This window comes from Schistocerca nitens, chromosome 8, assembly GCF_023898315.1.
Source record: "Schistocerca nitens isolate TAMUIC-IGC-003100 chromosome 8, iqSchNite1.1, whole genome shotgun sequence".
NCBI classification, from domain to species: domain Eukaryota; kingdom Metazoa; phylum Arthropoda; class Insecta; order Orthoptera; family Acrididae; genus Schistocerca; species Schistocerca nitens.
Window position 1 is genome coordinate 235751904 of NC_064621.1, and position 13109 is coordinate 235765012.

Below are 13109 nucleotides of genomic sequence, written 5' to 3' on the forward strand. Positions count from 1 at the left end.
CACCCTGTACCTAGCGCTGGTCAGACCAGTGCTAGAGTACGCAGCCGTGGTGTGGGGCATGGCAGCCGACACCCATATAGGCACGCTACAGAGGGTGCAGAACAGAGCCCTAAAGCTCGCCCTGCGCCTTCCACGAAGATATTCCTCCACTCTGTTACATGAACAGACCGGAATCCTGCAACTGCGGGATCGCTTTAGACAGTCTGCACGGCTGTTCTACAACAAGGCCGAGAACTCAGAAAACCGGCTCATTCAGGACCTGGGCCACAACATACACCACAGGCCAACCACACGTTGGCCTGACCTACTGAGGGACTAACAACCCTCAGCAGGCAGGATGCAACTGTATCCCCATAGGCCGAACCAATAAATAAGGCACCGTAATCAAAACAAAAGGCATAGCAGGAACAACAAAGCATTGTTTACCCTGCTCCCACGCGAGCAAAGGAAAGTTCGTAAGGAAGAAGCGAAGCGACCGAACCCAGTTCCACCTGAGCAGCCATAGTGTACGGATCTCCGTGCCGGCACGTTCACAGGAGCTCAGTCCGTCAGTTCACCTGATGATGGCGACATGTATGATCGCCGAAATATTGTGCCCGTTGGACACTGTAGACCGGCAGTACACCCGTGGATATTTTGATTATCAAATACGCCGGGAGAAACTCAAGAATCACATCATTCACCTTTACGGGGAGGAGATGTATCGCAGCATGAAGAAATTTGAAAAGTTGCGCCACCGTAGATGTCGTTTGCTAAGTACTCTTGCCTTTCTAAAGAGATGTCGTTCCGAGAACGTTGTTCCAAATTTTGCTAAGGTTATGCATCACATCGATTCTGCAGCAGCTAAGAGAATCAAGAAACGAGCCAGCCTCGCATTGGTACGTGAGAGAGTGCATTTCACCCGCCGGAGCCTTGAGTTTATCTCACAGGAATTACTCAAACTACATTTGCAACTGGCTAGTAATTTCACTTCTTTTTCCTGGGATTGGATTGATGGTGTCACCTGGGTTGCAGCTGATTCCGCCCATAAGAAGGCAACGGGACGTCAAACAGCTAAGTTCTCACGTCTCCTTGACAAACCATCTCTGCAGGTTCCAGGCAAGACTGTCATCAATTTGAGTGGCATGGTGTTGAGTGATGATGCGGTCTCGGTTTTGCAGAAAGGTCTCAACTTCGCTCCCACCCCCAAGTTCACTCCGGTCGCAGAAATTGTTAGTGCTGTTGAACAGGTTGCAGCTCGACTTCCGCCTGAATCAGCTGAGGAAATACGTCGTGAAACTTGTCGTGCGTTGACGAAATCCAAGCCGATGAAGTCAAATATCACTAGTAAAGAGAGGGCGGCCATTCGTGATCTGAGGGAGCGCTCTGAAATTGTTGTCTTACCGGCTGACAAAGGCAATGCTACAGTTGTTGTCTCCCATAAGGACTACACTGATAAGATGCAGAGCCTGCTAAATGACGATTCCTACCGGAAGATCAGCGTTGACCCTACAAAGAAGGTGGACAACAAGACGAGGTCGCTTCTCAAGGACGCAGAATTACCGGAGGGTGACGCTAAGAAATTGCTACCCCAAGGTCCGGTACCGCCTAGACTATATGGACTCCCGAAGGTTCACAAAGAGGGGGTACCATTACGCCCCATTGTCAGCAACATCAGGGCACCTACATATTTGTTGGCCAAATACCTGACGGGAATATTAAGTCCTTACGTGGGTAAATGCCCTCATCACATCCGTAATTCCGTGGATTTTGTTAAACGCCTTGATAGCTTCACGTTGGGTGAGTCAGATATCATGGTGAGTTTTGACGTCGTTTCCTTGTTCACGAGGGTACCCCTGCGAGAGTCACTAGAATTGATTAGTCAGAAGTTTGACGAGAAGACCACTGAACTTTTTAGGCATGTCTTGACTTCCACGTATTTTCTTTTTAATGGAGAATACTACGAACAGACGGAGGGAGTTGCCATGGGTAGCCCACTCTCACCGGTGGTAGCGAATTTGTACATGGAGAACTTCGAGGTGGAAGCCCTGTCGTCATCCGAATGGAAACCTACTTGCTTTTTCCGTTACGTGGACGACACTTTCGTCATCTGGCCACATGGTATGGATAAACTCCTTGACTTCCTTACACATCTAAACTCCATACACCCCAACATCAAATTCACTATGGAGACTGAAACGGAGGGTAAACTACCTTTCCTTGACGTCTTGGTCAAGAGAAGGCCTGACGGCACCCTAGGTCATGGGGTGTATCGGAAGACAACGCACACTGATCTGTATTTGCACGCAGACAGCTGCCACCACCCTTCACAGAGGAATGGGGTACTTAAATCTCTAGTACATAGGGCGCGCACTATCTCTGACGCAGAGAGTCTACCCCAGGAATTGGAACATCTGAGAACTGTATTTCGAAAAAATGGGTACTCAGAGTGGCAGATTCAACGTGCTCTCCGCCCCACCACTACAGCACAACCTGTGGATATGGATGAAATCACGAGGGAGGAGGTAGGCACTGCGTTTATCCCATATACAGGCGCACTCTCGGGAAAGATCGCCCGCAATTTGAAGAAACACCGGGTCGGAACGGTGTTTTGTCCTCCGCATAAAACTCGTGCACTGGTGGGGAGCGCCAAAGATGACCTTGGTTTGAGGAAGGCCGGCGTGTACCAGATTCCGTGTCAATGTGGCAAGTCGTATATTGGTCAGACGATGCGTACCGTCGAGGATCGATGCCGTGAACACCAGAGGCACACTCGACTGATGTATCCGAGCAAGTCGGCGGTCGCTGAACATTGTTTGTCGGAAAATCACGCTATGGAGTATGAACGCACGAGGATTCTGGTACAGACGTCGAGATACTGGGACAGCGTTGTTAGAGAGGCCATCGAAATTCGCACCAATGACCACCTCATAAATCGTGACTGTGGCTATAATCTTAGCAAGGCTTGGGAACCAGCGATTGGGTTAATCAAGAGTAAATCGAGCAAATGTATAGTTGTGACGACCACGGCGGACGGAGCCATCACACCGACGTCATCTCAGACGCCGTCGCAATCTGTTCCACCGCGCGACCGTGGCGCGGGGCGCGGACGGCGGAGTGAGCGCGCCGCGGGCGGAGGGTATTTAAATCCGCCGCCGCCGCGACCGAACCCAGTTCCACCTGAGCAGCCATAGTGTACGGATCTCCGTGCCGGCACGTTCACAGGAGCTCAGTCCGTCAGTTCACCTTATGATGGCGACATGTATGATCGCCGAAATATTGTGCCCGTTGGACACTGTAGACCGGCAGTACACCCGTGGATATTTTGATTAATTTAGGAGACAATCTGAGCAGTTGTTTTAAGTCATTCACAGATGATGCTGTCCTAGTAAAGTAATCAGAAGATAAAAACCAATTGCAAAACAATTTAGATAAGATACCTGTATGGTGTAAAAATTTGAAACTGACCCTAAATAGTGCAAACGGTGAGGTCATCCACATGAGTTTTAAAAGGAATCTGTTAGACTTCAGCTACAAGATAAATCAATCAAATCTAAAGGCTGTAAATTCTGCTAAATACCTAGCAATTAAAATTACAAGCAACTTAAGTTGGAAAGAACACACAGAAAATGTTGTGACAAAGGTAAACCAAAGACTGCATTTTATTGGCAGAACAGTTTCAAGCTGCAACGGATCTACTAAAGAGACTGCATACACTATGTCTGTCCATACTCCTTTGGAGTACTACAGCACGGTGTGGTATTTTTACCATACAGGATTAATGGAATACACTGAGAAAGTGCGAAGAAGGGCAGCACATTTTGTATTGTCGAGAAATAGAGGAGAGAGTGTCACAGACATGATACAGGATATGGGGTGGAAATTATTAAAACAAAGGCGTTTTTCGCTGTGGTGAGATTTTCTTGCCAAATTTCAATCCCAATCTTTCTCTTCCAAATTTGAAAATATCTTGTTGATGGTAACCTACACAAGGACAAACGATCATCATAATAAAATAAGGGAAATCAGAGCTCGCATGGATAGATAGAGGGAATCTTTTCTTTCCGTGTGCTGTTCAAGGGTGGAATAATAGAGAACTAGTGTGAAGGTGGTTCGATGCACCTTCTGCCCGGCACTTAAGTGTGATTTGCAGAGTAGCCATGTAGATGTAGATGTTGATGTAGATATTGTCACTCACACACCAGCAAAAAAAAAAAAAAAAACCCTCGGAAATTACATAAAATACAGTTGATTACATACAAAAAATTTTTATTCCCCAATTCAAGTCCATTGTCCTCGTAAATAACCCTTCTACAGGTACTTCTTTGTAGGTGAGTTTCTATTTCTTTGGTCTGTGCCGAAGTCCTGGTTATGAGGGCTAACTGAATGGTATGTGGACTACACCAGACTATGTTTAAAAGGAATCAATTGTAGTGATGTATTGCAAGTACTGAACACGGTGCCAGTTGCTGTGACTGTTAAAACTTTAGTAGCAGAAACCAGCTACAATGAATTTGGAAAATGGTAAAGCTTCTTTTGCCTAACAGGTTGTGCACACATCACTGAAAATGAGTGGTTTTACTGAAATTAGGAAGTTTGTTTGCCATGTAACATTCTATTAGTTGAACTATATTATAATTGGCAATGCTATTTATTTTATTGGGATCTGATTAAGCTGTGTTGTGTCACTCAAAAACTAACACATAACTGCACTTATGCTACCATTTCCAGGCACCCTGCTTATTGCCTGCCCACAACAGTCAGCATGCATTGGACACCTCATTAATTGAAGTAGAATTTGTTTCTGCAGTGGATCTCCATTCAACTATGGACAATGAAGAAGACACCTTCTCCATCTAAATGAAAGAATCAACAATTATGAAAAGGATAGATTGCTACTCACTGCAAAGACAAGCCACTGAGTTGCAGACAGACACAGTGAAGTAAGGTTTTGGCCAAAGCCTTTTTCAGAAAAGAAAGGAAAACACACACATTCGCACAATCAGGTACACCTCATGCACACATGACCACTACCTATGGCTGCTATGGCCAGACTGCAGTTGTAGCAATCATGAATGGTGTAGGGAAGGGGTAGGATAGCAGACTACAAGTAGGGGAGGAGGGAGAAGAGCACTGTCTTGTGGAGCATGCAGGGACTAGTAGGCTGCAAGGGGCAGTGTGGGCAGACTATTGGGAGGGAGGAGGGTGAAAGCAGAAAAAGAGGAGCCAAGAAAGTCTGGTGGGTGCATTGGCAGAGAGCTGTGCACAATGCGAGTTCCCTACTCATCACTGTTGATGCTCCTTACCTATACACCAACAAATCTAATGAACATGGGTCTTGCTGCTATTGAACACTGCCTCTCCCAACATCCTTCAGAATTCAGAACCACTATCTCATTCCTCATACAGGTTACTAACTTTATCCTAACGCACAGCTACTACTACTACTTTGAATGGAAGGTGTACAAACAAATGCCTTCATGTTGCCCTTCTATGCCAATGTGCTTGTGGACTATCTAGAGGAAACCTTCCTAGCTCCTGAAACCCCAAACCCCTGGTCTGGCTCAGGTTCATTGATGATATGTTCATGATCTGTACTCAGGGCCAAGACACCCTATCCTGATTCCTTCACAACCTCAACACTTTGTCCTCCTCAACCCAGTATGACACCTTCCTGGATGTTGACCTCCCCCTCTCTGAAGGCTTTATGCACACCGCTGTCCACATTAAACCCACCAACAGTATCTACATTTCAACAGCTGTCATCCCTTCTACACCAAAAAACCCTCCTATACAGCCTGGCCACCTTGCCACCCAGGGACAGTATATCTGTAGTGACAAGAATTCCCAAGCCGAGTATACTGGATCTCACAAAGGCCTTCACAGACAGGCACGATCCCCAAGACCTAGTCCGCAAATAGATTTCCTGTGCCGTATCGCCCCCCCCCCCCCCCCAAGAACCAGCTAGAAATGAGTGCCCCCTTCATCATGCATTACCAGCCTGGGACATCCTACCCAAGATCCTTCCCACTGCTCCTAAACTAGTGTTCCATCACTTACCCAACATCTGCAACCTCCTAGTCCATCCCTATGACCCTCCCAATTGCAGCCCCTGGCCACAGGGATCATACCCTTGTGAAAAACCCAGGTGCAAGCCTGCCCAATCCACCCACTTAGCACTTCTTATTACAGTCTTGTCATAGGCACATCCTATCCCATTGGAGGTTGGGCCACCTGTGAAAGCAGCCATGTCAAATGCCAGCTCTGCTGCAATCACTGCACAGCTTTTTATATTGTTATGACTAACAACCATCTCTCCATGAGGATGAATCCCTACTGCCAAACTCTGGCCAAGAGAAAACTGTATCACCCTGTGACACAACGTGCAGCTGAACATAACGTGCTTGATTTTAATGTCCGCTTCACAACACTGGCCATTTTGATCCTCACCTCCAGCACCAGCTTTTCTGAAATGTGCAGATGGGAGTTACCCATACAACACGTTCTCTGCAGCTGAAATCATTCTACATCTACACCTTCATTTATACTCCGCAAGGCACCTAACGGTGTGTGGCGGAGGGCACTTTACGTGCCACTGTCACTACCTCCCTTCCAGCCTCAACTTCCCATAACCTACTGTCCTGATGTCCTCCACCCAACAGTTTTCACCTCCTCTGTCCTATAACTCCCTCTTAATTCATGTTCCTTCACCCTCATTGTGCACTGCCGATGCACCCACCAGTCTTTTCCCGTTTCTGCTCCTCTCCCTTTCTGCCCACTCCCCCTTCCCCACAACCTCTCAATGCTGTCCCTGGCAGCCTTGCCCTGCCTCCTTCTAGTACCTGCATGTTCTGCCAGACAGCATTCTTTTCTCCTCCCCACCCATCCTCTGCTATCCCTCCCCTTCTGTGCTCCACTCTTCACTGCTGCTGTTGATAACACAACAGTTTCAGTCTGGCCAGAGCAGCTGGAGATAGCGGTCACATGTGCATGAGGTATGCCTGCTTGTGTGAATGTGTATGTGTTTTCCTTTCTTTTCTGAAGTATCAGTCTTTTCATTGTGTCTGTGTGCAACACGACGTGTCAACTTTACAGTGAGAAGCAATGTGTCCTTTTCATAGTTGCTAATATTCCAGTCAAGATTTTCCATTTTTTGTTTTAAATAAAATAATCAGTTAACTTATGGAAATTTTGGTCTGTGATGAAATTTTTTCTCTGTTTGGTGATTAATGACACTTCTTGATGCTGGTGGTTTACAGTCTGCTCTTTAATATCTTGTTATGTGTGAATGTAATATTTGGTTGAATTAAATACTGTGTTTACACCACATGTTCATTAGAGAGCATTGCAATATCTTATCTGTGAGAAGGAAAACATCATGCTTCTAATTATGTAAATCAATGCCATAATGCAAAAATACTCTTTTGGTCAAAATAAGATTAAAGGTGAATGAAACATTCTGGTTACTGTTGAACACAGTAATACCACACTGGTGACTGAATGGAGTCTAGCATTCTATGTTCACAGCTTTAATAGGATGGTTCCGGAAAATGACAGTTATACTGTCCCAGGCTAGCAGCCGCTAAAGTTCTATTCTAGGAGTAGCGTGGACAATGCGTTGTACGAACACGTAATAACGCCTAACTGTAGAATAAATTCGGGATAACTAAACCGCTGATTGTGGCAGGGTTAGTGAAGCTAACTAGAGAATAAATTTTGAGACTGGCAGGAATAGTTACAGAACTAGTGATGACATGATTGTTTGTTAGAACGAGGAAGGAGAATAAACAGGGACTTACACAAATTACGGAAGAATATGATGATTCCAAATTTATATAAAAATTTCGTACTACTACTTTTCGATCTCATACTTCAAAAGCTAGAGAATAAGAATGAAATGTGAAACTATTTCCTAACATAAAACTTTTTGCTTGTGGTATGCCTAATAGGCATTTGATATTCGTACTTCATGAATTATATTCTGTTGTGTGTTAAAAATGACCATTTGTGCCAAAACAGTCTTGTTTGTTTGGTGTGTGTAACAATTGCTGCAATGTTAGGCAGGCCTCTTTTGTTTTATCTAGCAGACAGTGACAAACTACAAGTAATCAGATCGAGAAACCACACCAGTTTTGGGTACTATTTGTATTAACAGCTTTTCTAGTATTAGACAACGACATTTCATTTTTTCATGTAGCAAAACGTTGACGAACTTTGATGAGGTAATAGATTCTTTTCCAGAAAGGAAAATATGCCATATAAAGCTGTGGCAAGATTAGAGAGAGGAAAAAAGCTAGGACTTAAGGATTGAAGAAATGTGTACTGTCTTGCTTGTCTCTTGTCTTTACTCGTTTAATGTATCCTATATGTAATTTTATGTCATACAAAACAGCAAGTTATTAGCTAATAGGCAGTAAAGACTGCAAATTTCCTGAAGAGTTCTTGTTCTGCCGGTTACACGTAATCCCATCCCGAATTAATTGTGAGTTTTTTTTAAAAGAGGGGCAGGATGTCAAACCGGCCGACTGGGAGCAGGAGAGGCACCACAGGACATTTTAATTTCCACTGGCCTGAATATAGTTCAATGGCACCTATTACAAAATATTACTCATTGTAATTCCAAAGAGCGAAATACAGAGACATGTGATGGAAGAATGCTGTGTGAAGAGGCGTGGCACTGCACTTCAGCACACAGACCAAATAACATGACTTACGTTCCCTCGAACATATATGTTTTATGTATCAGACTCTTCAGAAGGATGTGCACTACAAAATGAAGATATTTTTGAAAAGTCAATTTTTTAAATTTTTTGCGTCGTACATCAAACGTTCGAGAGAGATGGAGCTCCACTATCTAATATTGCCCCGGTTTGGAAATATCGTAGATCCGGACCTGATGCACAGAGCAGTCTGAGTTGTAGTGGGGAGGTGGTAGTCTCCACATTGACTCGTCTTTACGTTAAGTGATTTTGCTGTTTCCTCTTTGTTTATTGCTCTCACGTCAAATGACAACAAAACGAATTTCTGTGGCCGGGAGCTATCAAGTGAATTAAAATACATTCATACAATTACGGAAGGCTAAAATATGTTATTAGTTTCAGATTTTATTTTGTTTCCACCTTTCTGACAGTCAAGTGTTAATATCCTTGCAGAACAATGAAGTTATTTTTGTCTGTTTGTTAAGGAAATTTGACTTTTATTAATCTTTTCTGCTTTGGCAGTCAATTTATTTGAAACGAAGTGCTTAATTCCTCACTATTGGCTAGTTTCAACTGTTCGCTGCATTTCAAGTTCATGTTTTCATTTTCTAGCACGTATGGCATTATGCCACAATAAAGAACCAAACATGAGATAATACGGTACTGTGGCACTCCAAGAAAATTTACATCTGAATCTAGACATACAAATGTTCACATTAAGCCGAATTATGCATTTTAGTATGGTTCACAAAACTGGAGTATCCTCTAATGTCTTGTTTCTTTTGTGACATAATGTAAGATCTTTTAATGTTTACATGTACGAACGTACGGGCTTCCTGCGTCGTCATAGGTGCCCAAGCGTGGCGACGCCTGTCATCTGGCGCAACTGCTGAGACAAATCTTAATTGTAACAGGTCACAGAAAAATATTCTGGATGGTTGTTTAAAAAGCGTTACTTTCAAGTAAAGTAAATTTCCGTTTACACAAGATAAACTCTATGCGCAAATGTCCAATGAATTTATTAAATCACAGAGCGTTTGACTCTCATTCAAAAATCAAGTATTTGAGGATGACCATTTGGAATATTTTTGAGCCCAGAAGATCAGACATTTATGTCGTTGATAAAAATTTCACTGGCACATTTGTGTGATGTATCTTCAAGTGTAACACACGCAAGAAAGATCAACATTATGTGTGAAAGCTTAGCTTCTCTTGCAGCTTATTAATCTTAGAGACCAGTATTATACATGAAAGCTTTTCTTTTCTTGTAGCAACACTATGTATATTAATTTAAACCATTCCCTTTTCCTATTTGTGTTTTCGCGCTATTTAACAGTAATGTTGCTATTGGTTGACTACATCACATGTCCTATGCTCTGAACATCCACTGTCATCGGCTGGCGAGATCACTTGACATGAGCTACAACTGGCTTACAAAAGTGCATCGCAATCTCGATTTCAATCCTTCGGAAAGTAACATGCGGTGTTTGGTGGAATTCAAATTTAAACTTTCGTAATATGAAAATATACAATGTAATTGTCGCTGCACAGCAGACATCTTTCCAAAACGTGTTTTTTCCCCTGAGTTTCGTTTTCTAAAGTGCTGGGAAATTCTATGCCGGTGTGTAAAACCACAACCATTTAAAGGGTTGATAAGTTTTACAGTTCTGAGGAAAAGTATACTGTTACTTAACATGGAATAAGTGTATTTTCATCCGGGAGAAAGTGTATTTGTAACTGGGAAATCCGGGAATTTTTTTTCCTCATCCACATATGCACCCTGGAATAGTGATCTAAAGTAGGGTGGGGAAGAGGAAGGGTGGCAGGGTATGGGTGGGGGGAGAGGAAAACGCTGTCTGGCAAGGTGTGCAGGATCTTGAGACTGCCAGGAGTAGCATCAGGAGGTGGGGTGTGATAGGATGAAAAGGTGAACTTTGTTGGGTAGAGGGCATAGAGTCAGTAGGTTACCATAGGTTGAGGCCGGGATAATTAATCTACTGTCCACACACTCTCTGCCCATCAGTTTCTGTCCCCTCATTCTATCACCTTCTATCTTTTCACATACACTCACACTCATTGTATGCCGCCCTCTGCCAATGAATCTGCTCATTCTTTCCCCTTCACTGCTCCTCTCCTTTTCTGCTCTTTTCCTTTCATGCTCCCCATCTTTCTTTTTTTCCCACACCCCACCTCCTGATGCTGCTCCTGGCAGTCTCTAGTCACTGCACGCTCTTGCCCCCCTCTTCCTCCCCTAGTACCCTTCTATTCATCATCCTTCCCCACCCCACTCCTGATTGCTATTCACATGACTGTCACATTCTTATTGGAGCTGCGAATAGTAGTGGTCTCGTGTGTGTGTGTGTGTGTGTGTGTGTGTGTGTGTGTGTGTGTGTGTGTGTGTGTGTGTGTGTACGGTGAATAACAATCTATCCTTTTCCTAATATTATTGCATGCTAGTTCGGGTTTTTCAGCATTTCTGTGATTTTCTCACAGGGGTTAAACAAACCTGTGACCATTCACAACGAACTTCTTTGTATACATTCAGCATCTCCTGTTACCCATACCTAGTATGGGTCCCAAATGTTTGAACAGTAGTCTAGGATGGTTCATGTCAGTGTTTCACAAGCAATCTCATTTGTAATTTGATTATATTTTCCCATTATCCTACCAATGATTCCAAGTCTGAACCTGTAATCTTTTCATTTGATATTAACACAAATTTTGCTACACACAGGTATCTGTATGAGTTGAGTGATTCCAGTTGTGACTCATTGCTTTTTGTAGTCATAAAATATTATGCTCTCTCATTTTGTGACAAGCAAAATTTTATGTTTGAAAATTTAAAGCAAGTTGTTATTCTTTGCACCACTTTGCAATATTGTGAAGACCTGACTGCAAATTTATGCAGCTTTTTCTAATAAATAACTGGATTATTTGCAAGAAGACTGAGGCAGCTATTAATATTAATCAACAACATGAACAATGAATTTCCTTATACACTTACCAAGGGTGTACCTGAAGTTACTTCCATATAAGATGATGACTCTCCATACTAGATTACATGCCGTGTCCTCCCTCCCAAGAAATTCTAAATCCAGTCACAAATTTCATTCAATACTTTATATGATCATACTTATGGTGTGGTATTGAGGTCAAGAAATACTGCTTCTACCTGACTGCCTTGATCCATGGCTTTCAGGGTGTCAAATGAGAAAAGCACAAGTTAGATTTTGCATGGCTGATGTTTCCAGAGTTTATGCTAGTTTGGATTGTGTTAGAGATGTCTTTTTACATCTGAATTGAGAATAATATTCAAATTAAGCAAAGTGGTGCAGTGGCAGCACACTGGACTCACATTCAGGAGGACAAAGGTTCAATTCCAAGTCTTGCCATCCTGTTTTAGGTTTTCCATGATTTCCCTAAATTGCTCCAGGCAAATGCTATGATGGTTTCTTTGAAAAGACATGGCTGACTTCCTTTCCTAATCCATTGGAACCAATGACCCTGCTGTTTTGTTGCTACCCCCCAAATTAACCCACCAATAACATTCAACATTTCTACAACATATGGATGTCAGTGCTAATGAATGGTAGTTTTGTGGTTCACTTTTCCTCTCCTCTTGCTTTCATGTGCTGGGCACAGTTTTTTGCTTGAGGGGGTCTACAATATGTTAAGGTTAAAAAAAGAGACTTACTTAAACAGAAATTCTGTATAGAATGCAACAGTTACTCCATCATGCTCTAAGACATTGTTCAGTTTTACTGATTTTATACGGTCTTAGCACCTTTGACAATAACATCTGTATCGCTCATCTTTGCAGTGGTGTGAGTTAAAGTGGGGTACTACTCTGGCATAAACAAACGGAAATGAAGATTAGCATTTCTGCTGTGTTTAACAGAGTATATAACTGTCTTTCAGAATTGGTTTAGATGTAAATGTTATATTCCATTTAAGATTAATAATACTACTTGGGCAGTGTTGCAGCAGGGAGCTTGGAGGAATTGGGACAATTTTGTCAATGTAGAATTTCTTATTTTCTCAACTTTTCAGTAATTATTTTCTGATTTTGGAGTTTTAGTTTTGTTAAATGTCTTCTGCATTCAATGCAAACAGTTACAGTTGTATCTATAGCTCATGAAATTGGCAGTGGCATGTATAATTCTTTTCAAAAATTGGCAAGGTTATTGCATGTGGCAGTTCACAGTACATAATTTTTTGATCCCCTTCTGTATTAAATGTATTCTATATAGGGTATCTGTCAGTAACTGCTGATGAACGCATAGCTGCTGAGACAAAATATACTGTACTACCATTTGACAGTGGAATTGCGATGGCATCTCTCTTTCTTGGGTGAGTAGGACTTTGACTGGTGCCATCTTGAACACTTCAAGGAACACCCACTTCTCCCTCTGAAATTAGGAAAATAATAAA